General features: G+C 39.5%; 1 long non-coding RNA gene across 1 annotated transcript; it reads right to left on the reverse strand.

The window, feature by feature from the left end:
- Positions 1–7,876: 7,876 nt before the first annotated feature.
- LOC139073603 (uncharacterized) lies at positions 7,877–11,898 on the reverse strand. Its single transcript, XR_011522508.1, has 2 exons — positions 11,678–11,898; positions 7,877–8,795 (listed from the first exon to the last, which is right to left on the reverse strand). It is a non-coding gene; the product is annotated as an uncharacterized lncRNA (long non-coding RNA).
- Positions 11,899–14,005: the final 2,107 nt, after the last annotated feature.

Below are 14,005 nucleotides of genomic sequence, written 5' to 3' on the forward strand. Positions count from 1 at the left end.
GGGTTATCTCTTCACTTTCTTGATGGTATTCTTTAAAGCACAAGTTTTAAATGTTGATGAACTCCACTTTATCTACTTGTCATTTTGTTGCTTGTGCTCACTCACATCTGAGAAGGTTTTGCCTAAAGCAAGGTAATAGAGATTTACTCCTATATTTACTTCTAAAAGGTTTATCATTTTATGTCTTACATTTAGGTCTATAATCTATTCTGAGTTAATTTTTGTGCATGATGTGAAGAAAACTATTTCATTCTTTTGCATGTGTATGTACAGGAGTCCCAGTACCATTTATTGAAAGACTCTTCTTTCCCATTGAATTGTCTGAGCACCCTTGTTGAAAATCAATTCAACGTAAGTGTCAGGGTTACTCACAGACTCTCATTCCATCCGTGTTCTGTCTGTCTGTGCTGATGCCTCTACCATATTGCCTTGAGCGCCGTAGCTTTATAGGAGGTTTTGAAATCAGGATGTTTGGATCCTCCAACTTTCCACCTTTGTAATTCTTCTTCAAGATTGTTTTAGCTATTCTAGGTTCCTTGAACTTCCTTATTAATTTTAGGAGCAGCTTGTCAATATCTGCAAAGAAGCTGGCTAGGACTTTGATAAAGGTTGTGTTTAATCTGTAGATCATTCTGAGGAATATTGCCATTTTAATAATATTAAGTTTTCAAATCTATGGATATGGTATATCTCTCTACTTAATTGGGACCTCTTTAATTTCTCTCAATATTTTTGTTTTCAGAGTATACGTTTTGTTAAATTTATTCCTATTTTATTCTTTTTAATGCTATTGTAAATGGAATTTTTTCTCAATTTAATTTGCACATTGCTCATTGCAAGTGGATAGAAACTCAATTGATTTTTGTGTATTAATCCTATATCTTGAAAACTTGCTCACCTCATTTATCAATTCTCATAGTTTTTTAGTGGGTTCCTTAGAATTTTCTATACATAACATCATATCATCCTCACATAGATATAGTTGTACTCCTTCCCTTCCAATCTGGAAGTCTTTTATTTCTTTTTCTTGCTTAACGGCCCTGCCTAGAACCTCCAGGATAACGTGAATAGAAGTGGCAAGAGTGGTCATCTTTTTTTTGTTTTTTTTTAGGAAGATTAGTGCTACCAATCTCCCTCTTTTTGCTGAGGAAGACTGGCCCTGAGCTAACATCTGTGCCCATCTTCCTCTACTTTATATGTGGGACGCCTACCACAGCATGGCTTGCCAGAAGGTGCCATGTCCGCATCCAGGATCTGAATCAGAGAACCCCAGGCCGCTGAGAAGTGGAACGTGCGAACTTAACCGCTGCGCCACTGGGCCGCCTCAAGAGTGGTCGTCTTTGTCTTGCTCCTGATCTTAGGGGGAAAGCAGTCAGTCTATCACCATTGAGTTTGATTTTAGCTGTGAGGGTTTTTGCAGATTTCTTTATCACGTAGACGAAGCTCCATTCTATTCTAAGTTTATTGAATGTTTTTATCTTGAAATAGTATTAGGTTTTGTCAAATACTTTTTTGGAGTATATGGAAGTGATTGCATGGTTTTTGGTTCTTTATTCTATTGATACGGTATATTACATTAAATGATTTTCAACTGTTAAACTATCCCTGAATTCCTTGGATAAACCTCACTTGGTCATGTGTATAATTCTTTTTATATGCTGCTGGATTTCGTTTACTAGTATTTTTTTGGAGATTTTGGCTTCTGTATTCATAAAAGATATTGGTCTATAATGCTATATTTTTCTTTTGACGTCTTTGTCTGGTTTTGATATCAGGGTTACCAGACGCATAAAATGGATTGGAAATATTCTATTCTATTCTATTTTTTGGAAGAATTTGTAAAAATTGGTATTGATTTTTCTTTAAATATTTAGCAGAGTTTACCAGTAAAGCCATCTGTGGCTGGGACTTTCATTGTGGGTAGGTTTTGACTAATTTAATATCTTCACTTGACATAGATCTGTTCAGATTGTCTTTTTTGAGTCAGTTTTGATAGTTTGTGTCCTTCTAGAAATTTGTTCATTCATCTAAACTATATAATTTGTTGGCATGCAGTTGTTCATATTACTTCCCCATAATCTTTTTAATTTCTGAAAGACAGTAGTAATGTCCCTCTTTCATTCCTGATTTTTCTCATTTGAGTCTTTTTTCTTTTTTTCTTGGTCAGTCTAGCTAAAGATTTGTCAATTTTATTTTCTCAAAGAATTAAGTTTTGATTTTGTTGATTTCCTCTCCTACTTTTTTCTACTCTCTACTTCATTAATGTCCTAACTAATCTTTATTATTTTATTCCGTTTGCTTATTTGGGGTCCAGTTTGTTTTTCTTTATTTAGTGTCTCTATGGTGGAAGGTTAGAATATTCATTTGAGATCTTTCGTCTTTTTAATATGAGCATATACAGCCATAAATTTCTTTCTAAGCACTGCTTATCCGCATCTCAGAAGTTTTGATATGTTTTGTGTGGATTTTCTTTCATCTCAAAGTATCTTCTCATTTCCCTTGTGATTTCTTCTTTGACTTATTGGTATGTTGTTTGATTTCCACATATTTGTGAATTTCAAAGATTCCTTTCTGCTGATTTCTAATTTAATACCATTGTTGTCAGAAAATATACTTGCATTAATTGAGGTTTTTTTAGGGCCAAGTTTATGGTTTATCCTGGAGAATGTTCCATGTGCACTTGAGTTGAATAGATATTCTGCTGTTTTGGGTGGAGTTTTCTGTAGATATCTGTCAAGTCTAGTTTGTTTATAATATTGTTCAAGTCTTCTGTTTTATTATTGATCTTCTGCCTAGTTGTTCAATTCAGTACTGAAAATGGGATATTAAAGTCTCTTATTGTTGAAGTGTCCATTTCTCCCTTAATTTCCATAAGTATTGGGGCTCTATTTTTAGGTGCATGCATAATTTTATATATTCCTGATGGATTGACTCTATCATCATTATAAAATGACCATCTCTAACTCTGGTAACATTTTTTGTTTTAAAGTATTTTGTTTGACATTATTACAGCTACTCCCCCTGGCTTATGGACGATGTTTGCATGATATATATTTTTCAGTTCTTTTACTTTCAGTCTATTTGTATCTTTTAATACAAAGTGTGTCTCCTGTAGGCAAAATATAGTTGAATCTTGTTTTTTTATCCAGTCTGACGATCCAACTTCTGATTATATTGTTCAAGCCAGTCACATTTAATGTTATTTTGACATCATTGGATTTATGTCTGCCATTTGACTTTTTCTTTCCTGTATGTTTCATATCATTCTTTTCCTCTATTTCTCCATTATTCCTTCCTTTTTCATTAAGTATATATTTTCTAATGCAATATTTTAACTCTTTTAATGATTTTTCCCCTGTATTTTAGAGTTATTTTCTTAGTGGTTGGTCTAGGGCTTACCATTGACATCGTCACTTATCAGAGTCTACTTCGTATTTATAACAGCTTAATTCCAGTGAGACATGGAACACTTCCTGTACAGCTCTAGCCCTCCTCCTCCATTTTGTGACTATACACATGTATGTTACACATATCAATTCCATATACAAAACAAAATGATAATCTATTGCTATAAATTATTATTTTACATGATTTTATGTTCTTTAAAGAAACCGAAAGAAGACAAGAAAGCAATTATATATTTATGGAGTTTGTTGTATTAACCTTCTTATTTACCATGTTTGGTTCTCTTCATTTCTTCTTATGGATCCAAGTTACCATTTGATATAATTTTCTCACTCCAATATAGCTTTGCTCCCATCTACAAACTTTGTGCTGTTGTCATCAAATATATTACATTTCTATATGTTATAGGCCCAATTATATACATATTGTATTAAACAATTGCTTTTTAAATCAGATAAAAGAAGAAATATGCGTTTTTCTCCTTTGTATTATCCTTTATAATGACTTAATTATAATTTATAGTGATAAATTAAATTCTTTGTACTGTCTTTTATAATTACATAGTTATAATTTACAGTTACATTATTACTAATTATCTTTATAATTACGTAATTACCTTTACCAGTGCTTTTGTTTTTCATGAAGATTTGAATTACTGTCTGAGAACACTTACTTTCAGCCTGAAAAACTTCTTTTAGTGTTTCTGATGGGTCTGCAAGGCATGAATTCTCTCAGTTTTGTTTATCTTGAAATGTCTTTCTTTCACCTTTATATTTGAAAAATAATTTTGCTACATGTAAGATTCTTGGTTGACAGTATTTTTTTCTTTCAGTAATTTGAATATGTCATGCTGCTGTCATCTGGACTTCACTGTTTCTGACGGAAAATTAGCAATTAATCTTATTGGGGTTCCCTTGTATATGATGAGTCATTTTATTCTTGCTGCTTTCAAAATTTTATTTTTGTCTTTCAATGTTTTGACTACAGTATGTTTTGCTGTGGATCTCTTGGCATTTATACTACTTGAAGTTTGCTGAGTTCCTCCAATGTGTAGATTAATGCTTTCTACGAAATTTGGGAAGTTTTGACTCTTTTCTCTCTCTCCTCTCCTGGTATTTCCCTGAGGCTCCGTTAATTTTATTTATTTATTTTTCCCCTATTCTTTGGAATGCATAATCTCTATCAATCTATCTTCAGTTTCACTAATTCTTTCTTCTGCCAATTCAAATCTACTTTTGAGTCCCTCTAGTAATTTTTTTCATTTCGGCTATTATACTTCTCAGCTCCAGAATTTCTGCTTGCTTCTCTCCTATAATTTTTATTTCTTTATTGATATTCTCTATTTGAAGAGACATTGTCATCATATCTTCCTTTACTTCTTTATGTATGGTTTCCTTTAGTTCTTTGAACATATTTATAATGGCTATTTTGAAGTCTTTGTTAATTCTGACCCTCACACACATCTGGGGCTCTCACAGGCAGTTTCTCTGGCCTGCTCTTTCCCATGTATGGGTCACACTTTCCTGTTTCTTTCTATGTCTTATAAAATTTTGTTGAAAATTGTACTTTTCAGGTAATATGTTGTGGTAATTCTGGACTGATTTTCCCTTCTCCCCAGGACTTGTTGTTGTTGTTGTTATCTGTTTAATGGCTTAGCTAGATTATTTTAGTGATACTGATTTCCTTTGCAGTGTGAAGCCTCTGATGTTGCTTCTCAAAGAGTGCACACGGCCACCCTAGGATGACAGTAGCTTATCACAGCTCTTTTTTACTGTCTTTTTCCCTGATCTCTCTGTTAGCCTCTCTGCCTCTGTTGGGATCACAATAGCTGTTAGGCTCTATTAATTGCCAGCTGATTGCTCTATTGTTTTTGACAATGTCCTGAGGTATAAATTGCTCCTCAGTCTGATCCAGTTAAATTGTGGCCCCATTACAATCTTTGAAGTTTGTTCTGACCCCAGGAGGGCTTTTCCTAACTATGTCTTTCCCTGATTCTCTCTGGCAAACTAGCTGGCCTGGTATTTAGCTTGCAGCTCTAATGGAGCTACCAGCCTCTCCTAAATGGCATACCAACAAATTTCCATTGTTTCCAAGAGCATCCTCAGGCTTGAACATCCCTACATTCTGCTCTAAATAAAGTAAATTCCTTTAGGGAGAACTTAGGAACTCCTTCTTCCTGTGGCCTACGTCCATGCACCACTACCCCACAACCAGGCAAAATCTCTGAGCCACTACTCTGGGGCTGGGGACAGAGACAGCCCGTGCATCTTACAGTGAAATTTCTGCCTCGGTCCTGAGTGGAGTGACAGTCTTTAGTCTTTGTGGCTTGCCTCGCCTGAAATGCACACTCCACTCTACAAAAGAGCTGGGGTCAGGTCAGTTGGTGCCCCAGTATTCTCAGCTTGCTGCGCCTGGAGTAGCATCCCCACCTTATGAGTGGCTTCTCAGTGGAGGAAGAGATCCCCTTACTTCTTAGCCCCATTTTCTTGGAATCTGGTTTCTGCAACATGGACCTGGAGGGATGATAGAATTGGAACAACCCTCTCATGAGCTGGGATAATTACTGGGGAAGTCTCTAATGCCTCCTTACAGGATATGTATCTGGCTTAATTTTTTAATATGGTCAAAAATATCATAAGTATTGACATTAATCTTCCCACAACTCGAGAAGTAGGTATGAGGTCCAAGTTTTCAGAACTTTCGACTCAGAGAGGTTAAGAAATGTCTTAGGATCTCAGTTAGAAAACACCAACACCATGGTTCAAACCCAGGTCTATGTGAGAGCAAAGTTTCCACTCTTGACTACATCATGACGTATAGACAGGATTATGCCTGCATTGCCACAGTCAAACAGTAAGGACAGCATGGTGTAGAAAAAAGGCATAGACTGGGAACCTCCTCTCTTTTCTAAATGTATGCCCTTTGGCAATAGTATAATTTTTAAAAACTTTTTTCTCATCTGTACAATGGGGATAATAATTGCAAGAATGCCTAAGTGGAAGCACTTAGCACCATGCCAGGCACAAAATAGCTTACATGTCTGTTTTATTTCCTATGTTTAAAATATCCATGGAAAATATTTTATGACTTCATTAGAAGTTCTCTCAATGTCTAACTTAATATGTTCTTGCATCAATTACGTTTTGCATTCTATCTTGAAATTAATATTGCTAATTGAAAAACTAAGAAATGAGAGGTTGGGAAAAAACAAAATATACATTATAAGAAAATCTAAAGTTAAAAGGTATATGTAGAAGATAAAATGTGAAAAACGTCTTTCTTAGTTGAACTCCACTCAAATAAATTGACCTTAAATAACATGATCCAGTGGTATTTCTTTTAAGAAATCCAAACAGCAGAAATTTAAACTGATAACTATCTCACATCTGCTTCAATTTGGCAGCCCTGGGAAATGTTCTGATTAAAGGTATTTCCCATCTGACATGCTTGGTTTATCCCATTTGGGATAACTTTAGCTACAATCAAAAAGCTCCAATGATTGACAACAGTTCTCACCAGTACCTCTCTCAACACATAAATTTTATAATAAACTCCATTGTCTAACCATCCTGTCATTGTTGACTTTTGGGAGAGTTGCTTCGGCAAAAGAGTTCTTTTTAGTGAAAGAAAATAAAACCTCCTTTCTTCTCTGTGGCATTTCCTGAAGACCTGAGGCGTTTTTCATTAACAACTCAGTGAGACTTTGGAGCAGCCTCTGTATCTTACTTTCCAGTTATGAACGTTGAAAAAGAAGAAAACATGAAATGTCTCCCATAGTCTAGCCAACTATCTACCCTTCATTGCTCACATTGCCTTGAATTCACAAAAGTAGGTTTTGGTTTGAACCCTCAGGAGCTTCCTGGGTAAAATCTGAAATTGGCCCCCATACACGGAGGACAAGAAGAGACCAAAGAAAGAGGCAGACCACTCCAGATTGGTAGATGGCAGACTTAATAAGCAAAGAAACTTACATACAAGGTTTGTCTTGGGCGGCCACAAGGCAAGAAGATCTCTGCACCCACCTGCCAGAACCTTAAAAGTTTATGTAGAGGCCTTAACCAGGTTCAGTCACATATTCAGTCCAGAGGGTCTCAGCAACACCACACTCTGTCAAGGCTGCATCCTTGAAACCACTCCTACTGTGGGAATGGTTGACAGAACATGCGCTCCAAGGACAGGGGAGGAGATGAGGAGTCTCCGATTGCCCAGGTCCAGTTCACGGGTAAATCAGCAGTCATGTCCTCTCAATGACCTCCTCTAACATTCTGTCCCTTGTGTTTTGCTCTTACAATCTTATATGTCCGTCTCGTCTGCAATGTGCCCTGAGCAGCAGCAAGAAGGTTCACTAGCATGCAGATGGCTTGTTTGGCGGCTCTCTGGCTACATTGGAGGCAGATGCCACAGCAGCAATATAGATCCTTCTCAACTTACGATGGGGCTATGTTCCAATAAAACCACTGTAGAGTGAAAATATCATAAGCTGAAGATGCATTTAATACACCTAACCTGTGGAAAACCACAGCTTAGCCTAGCCTACCTTATACATGCTCAGAACACATACATTAGCATACAGTTTGGCAAAAGCATGTAACACAAAGCCTATTTTATAATAAAGTGTTGAATATCTCATGTAATTTATCAAATACTGTACTGAAGATGAAAAACAGAATCATTGTCTGGATACAGAATGGTTGCAAGTATGTCTGATGTTTACCCGTGAGATCGCAGGGCCAAGTGGGAGCTGTGGCTGCTGCTGCTGCCCAGCATCATGAGAGAGTATCCTACCACATATCGCTAGCCAAGAAAAGATTAAAATTCAAAGTACAGTTTCTACTGAATGCATATCATCGTAAAGTCGAAAAATTCTAAATCGAAATATCCTAAATCAGGGAGCTTCTGTATAGGCACATACAAGAGAAAACACAGATTAACACAGATTAAGAAAATGATTCCCAAAATACGTAACAATTTTTTCCATTATGAACTCCATGATCCAACCCACTGATTGATTAAGTCCCCTAGGCTAGGGGTCAGATCACTCAGGGTGTTTACTTGTGTCTCCACGTGATTTAGTAAAGATGATACAGTAGCAGACTCATCAGTTATGAACATGCAACATTCCGTTTGGATAATGGCACAGGTCCTTTCTTGAGAGGCAGTGATAACGTCCAAGGCCATCCTATTTTGAAGGATAGTTTTCTCATTGGAGACGTTTCCGGGTTCAGTAAGGACAGGCTCTGCTGGCTATCATTTAAGACTTACTGGGTGAATGTAGTAAGGGCTTTGATGTGTGCTAAATGTCCTCCAGGCATTTGTCATTTAAATGATTATACCAGTGAAAAACAGAACAGATCCATCTCGTGTCTGGACACCACAGGAATAGCAGAGCTCTAAAGTCAAAAAGACAGATATTTAGTAGGAGCTTGTATGGGAAGGTCTTCCTGTTCTACGAGAATTACACTTGTGGCCTGATCCTTAGGTGTTAATGTGGTTGCACCTTTAGGAATCTGACCTGGTTGTACATACGATACGTGTTGGCCAGGGCAAGCCGCACTGTTAGGCATGAGGAGATGGACTGGGAGTGGGATACACCAGACCGGGATTTCCATCTTTTCCCCTCTTTCAATGGTGCATGCTCCATTCCAAGTATAGTGCATTTCAACGGGTCTGGCTTGCAGCAGGACAACAGGATCCCAGTGGAGACTGAGCAGTTCCCCTCCACTGGAGGTGCAAAGTAACTCATCCCAGTGGGATGTCCCATTGCAAATTCCAGTAGATAACACCTCTCATAGGCATGATGGTGCTTGGTGTTCTCAGCAGCACAGCACATTGATCCACAGTGAGACTTATGGCAATGGCTGTTTCCCGCAATTTCTATATCTTTCTGGTGTTGACTGTCTCAATAGGGGTCCCCAGTCTGGCATACATAGGACAGAATAGGCCCTACTGTTTGATCATTCAAATGTATTAAGGCCTAGGGCAGTACTTTAGTCCACAGGGCTAAGAGGTTTCACTTGTAAGTAATTTAATCTGCTTCTTTAATATTCCATTTTTCCTTTCTACCAACCCTGCTACTTGCATGCTGTAGGGGAGATGGAACCTCCATTTAATGTCAGGTGTTTTTGCCCATTCTTGCACATCATGACTTTTGAAATGTTGACCCCGGTCACCATCTATTCAACGAGAGCATCTGTACATGGCACTCAGCTTCTCTAACCCTCTAAAGGTGGCAGCCTGGTTTGTGCACAACAGGAAAATCTTGGGTTAGGCCAGACACGGTGTTCATATAAATCAAGGCATATTTAGAACCCTTACTTGGATGAGGGGGCCAATATAATCAATTTTCCAATCCCTCAATGGCTGGGAACTCCAATGGATGCTCCCAGACTCCCATGGCAGTTGCCTTGGGCATTGGTTAGAACATGCAGGACCTGCTGTCACTGTATTAAGCAAGTCCCTGTATCTCAAGGGCAATCCAGCATCCTCAGCATGTGCCATCCCACCTGAGCGCTACAGTGGTTCCTCTTCCTATGCATCCAATCTGTTGTGTTTACTGAAAGATCACTTGCTAGGGCTCATACCCAAGCCAGGGTGTCAGCTTCCTGATTTTGTCGGGGTGTCAGTGCCTGATGAGCCGGGACATGGAGACAGTATGGACTGCCTCAGGCCCTTCCAGGCAAAATTTTACTGGACCATTTTGGGACAGCTTTTGGCTTTTCCAGCTCCCTCTCTGCCTCAGGTCTTTCCCACAGCCCATACCCATACCTGGGATTTGTCAGTTTCCCCCAGGTCAGCACTGGATCGCCCAACATCATAAATGTCTTGCTCCACAACTGGGCTCAGCATGGATATCGGTGTCCCAAACCAGGTACACGGGACGGACTGGAGTATCTTGACTTTTATTCCTGCAGTGAATGTGGTTCCATCGGGGCCTTCAAAGACTGGGGCATAGATGGTCTATGTCGTTCCCAACTCCCTAAGGATTTGTTGTACTTCCTCTATCGATTTTCAAGGTTCCATGGGCCCAGGGAGATCTCCCTCATTGGGCCAGGCCTCCCTGTGGGCTACAATAATCCAATCTATTGGGTTGGAGTGAGTACCTTGAACCCTCCCCCTCCAGCCCCCAGCACCATGCAGACCCTGCCAGAGGGCAGGGTGTGCGGTGAAGTTGCTCATTTTCTCTACCTCCTGCCCAGTCACAGAAATGCCATCACCCCCATATCCCATAGCTGCACTAACCATGCCTGGACACTTTCCCTGGCCTGTTGGCAGCTGTATCAATAAGCTCAGCAGGAGTATGTTCTCTCATTACAAATGTTTCCTGAACTGAAGCCTGCCCTGCTGGCTGGGGTTGTTGCTGTGCTTTTGTTTTCCTTTGTATTAAGAGTCGAATGGCTTAGGGCATTTTGTCCATTTCACTGCTAATCACCGCAACATCCTCCTCTTCACTCTCACTTTCCCAGGGATTCTATCTCTTAGCATCTCAATCAGGCTTTGCCACAGCGCTGGGACCTTAATCCATGGCAGCTTGCACCCTCCTAGCTTTGCACAACAGCACGCTACAATCTCCAACATATTATCCTGCTCTCCCACCTGGTCTGCCAGCCCCGAAGCTAGCAGAGTAGTGGACAACCACACACCTTTCTCTAACCTCAGCTCTTCCAACTTTTTAACTGGAGCATCAGCCTCTAGTTGGGCATCAGTGACCAACTGAATTGCCCCTGGTAGAGACCAGCCTACTGCGGCAGCCATTCATTTCCCTTCTTTGCCACAGTGTGCTCTGCACTCCACAAAGAAGCACATCAAACCAGGCAGTACTTTGGGGGTGTCCCCATACTCGTAAGCATTTAAGCCTTGACCCCACATGGAGGTCAATGGCCAACACAGGATTTCCCCTGCACATGCTTCTTTCCCAAGACTCTTCAGTCTCCTAGCTAGCTCACTAATTGTTGGTTCAAAATCTTGAGAGGTTCCCAGGTAAAATCTGAAACTGACCCTTGTGCACACAGGGCAAGCAGAGACTGAAGAAAGAGGCAGACCGTTCCAGATTGCTGGGTGGAAGGCTTAATAAGCAAAGGAACTTACATACAAGACTTGTCTTAGGTGGCCACAAAACAAGTAGATCTCCATATCTGCCCACCTGAATCTTAAAAGTTCAGAGGTCTTAACTGGGTTCAAGCACATATTCAGCCCAGGTGGTCTCAACAACCCATTACTCTCCCAAGGCAGTCCTTGAAATAGCTCCTAGTGTAGGAATGGTGAGCTGACTTACATTCCAAGGACAGAGGAGGGGATGAGGAGCCTCCAGTTGCCTGGGTGCAGCTCACGGGTCAACAGGCAGTCACATTTTCTTGATGACTTCCTCCAACAATAGGATAATACCATGAAAAGAAGCATAGATTGTATAATAGCTCAAAGTAAGGAATATAAAAGCTTTCTTGTCACTGGTGGCTCCTCAGAGAGTAGAAAAACCCAGCGGCATCTTCCCCTGCTCTGCAACAAAGTAGACATGAAGTTCAATTACAAGTGAATTATTCGATCTTCATACGGTGTTTTGATGTGTCAAATAGAATCTGTTGTATCAAGCAAAAGAGTTTGTTTCACCTGAAATTACTCATTCAAAATATTTATTGAACACCACCTAAATACCAGCACTTTGGTGGCTGCTGGAAACACAGAAGTGAACAAAACAAATATGGTCCCTGCCCTTATAGAAACTTTCCATGCAACAAGGAAGGCCAATATTGAGTAAGGAATTGCTGGTATTATCGAAGGAATCAAAGGAAAGTTAGCATTATTAACGAACATTGCAGGGATCTTGAACTTTGCAAGTGACAGGACAGGTGTCTGAAAGGAAGTGATTATCTCAGCATCAAATTAAAGGATGAGTAGGATGTGACCAAATGAAGATAGCATGTTCCAGGTAAAGGAAATAGCACCTATACAGACTCAGGATTAAGAAGGACTAAGACATGAAGTCCAGTATAGTTGGAGAAAATCAATTGAGATAAGGAGGAACCATGATGTCAAAGGGTGGGAAGAGCCCCAATCCTTGACGGTTTATGAGTCTTGACAAGGTTTCAGAACTAGACACCACTAAAAGATTTTAAGAAATGCAGTGTTATGACCAGATTTGCATTCTCAACAACCATTTTGACTGCCAAGCTGTGAGAAAAATGACGGGAAAAAGATCATAGTCTTCTGAGGAATCCAGACAAGACAATGGGGCATAGAGGAAGAGAATGGCAGAGGGGATACAGAGGGGTGAACAGTTGAAGGATGCTTAGAAGATAGAATCAAAAGGTTTTAGTGGTTGATGGGATGTGGAAGGTGAGGGAAAGGGAAGTCACGTTAATTCCTAGGTTTCTGGGTTAAGCATTTGAGAGAATGGTTGTACCATTCACAAAGACAAAAAACTTGTAGGAAAAAGATGTTGTGGAAAGGAGGGGGGAGGGATCTCACTTTGTTCATATTGAATTTGAAATGCCTGTAAAATGTCCAGCTGGAGGTATACCAACTCATTGGATATACATGCTTAAAGAATCAGAAGAAAGGACTGGGCTAAAAATACAGTTTTGGCATAAAAATGATATCCAAAGCCAAAGAGAGAAAGTGTAAAAGTTTCCCATCCTGGTTGATCATATGACTCATCTTAAAAATGTATTTAAAATAGATATATTCTTAGGCCTCCATCTCCAACATGTTGACTGAGAATCTCTAGATAGTAGTTTATCTCCTTAGCTCTATTTTATAATTACCTAGTGAGTTTTTAAAAGTCCTTATCAGCAGACCTTACCCTAGTTCAATTAACCAGAATTTATGAGGATAGGATTCAAACATGAGAACTCTTTTAAAGTTCCCAGGTGATTCCAGTGGGTATCAAAGTTGAGAACTACTGCCCTAGGGGAATGGCTGGTAATCTGTATAATTACGAAAGCATCTAGATTATACAATTATCAGCCAGATTTGAACCTCATGTTTTCAGCCATCTTTCACTAGGATCTCTGCTCAAATAAGCCTTTCCTAACCACTCTACCTAAACTAGCACACAAACCACATACACCCAGCACTCTCCATCCTTCTTTCCTGCTTTATTTTCCTTCATGGCACTTATCATCCTCTGACTGTATTTGCTTTTCCTGTTTATCTATTGTCTGTTTCCCACTCTAAAAATGTGAAGCCCATGAGGTCAGGGACTTTGTCTATGTTTTCCTATGTAGGAAGAATCCCAGCACCTAACACTTAGTAGGTGCTTAATCTAATATTTGTGGAAGGACGGAATGAAAAGGGATCTAGAGTTCAAGCAGAGATGCTCCTTTTGTTGAAACAGGAGGAAAGGATGGGTACAGATGCAGGTGGGTTAGTAGCCCTAGTGGTAGAAAGGTGAAGTTTCAGTTGGGCTTTCTCATTCCTATATGAAAGAGCTGCTTCTATGAGAAGTAGAAAGAAATCTCATGATCAGAGTGAGATACAGGGTTGGAACTTGAAAAATTTTGGAAACAGTTGAGACCATGCCTAGTCAACTACTGAGTAGTGTTGACAGGCAAGTTGAGGTTGAACATCACGAATTTGTAGACCACTTTGCCTCAATGGGTGATTT

Source organism: Equus przewalskii, chromosome 9, assembly GCF_037783145.1.
Source record: "Equus przewalskii isolate Varuska chromosome 9, EquPr2, whole genome shotgun sequence".
Taxonomy (NCBI): domain Eukaryota; kingdom Metazoa; phylum Chordata; class Mammalia; order Perissodactyla; family Equidae; genus Equus; species Equus przewalskii.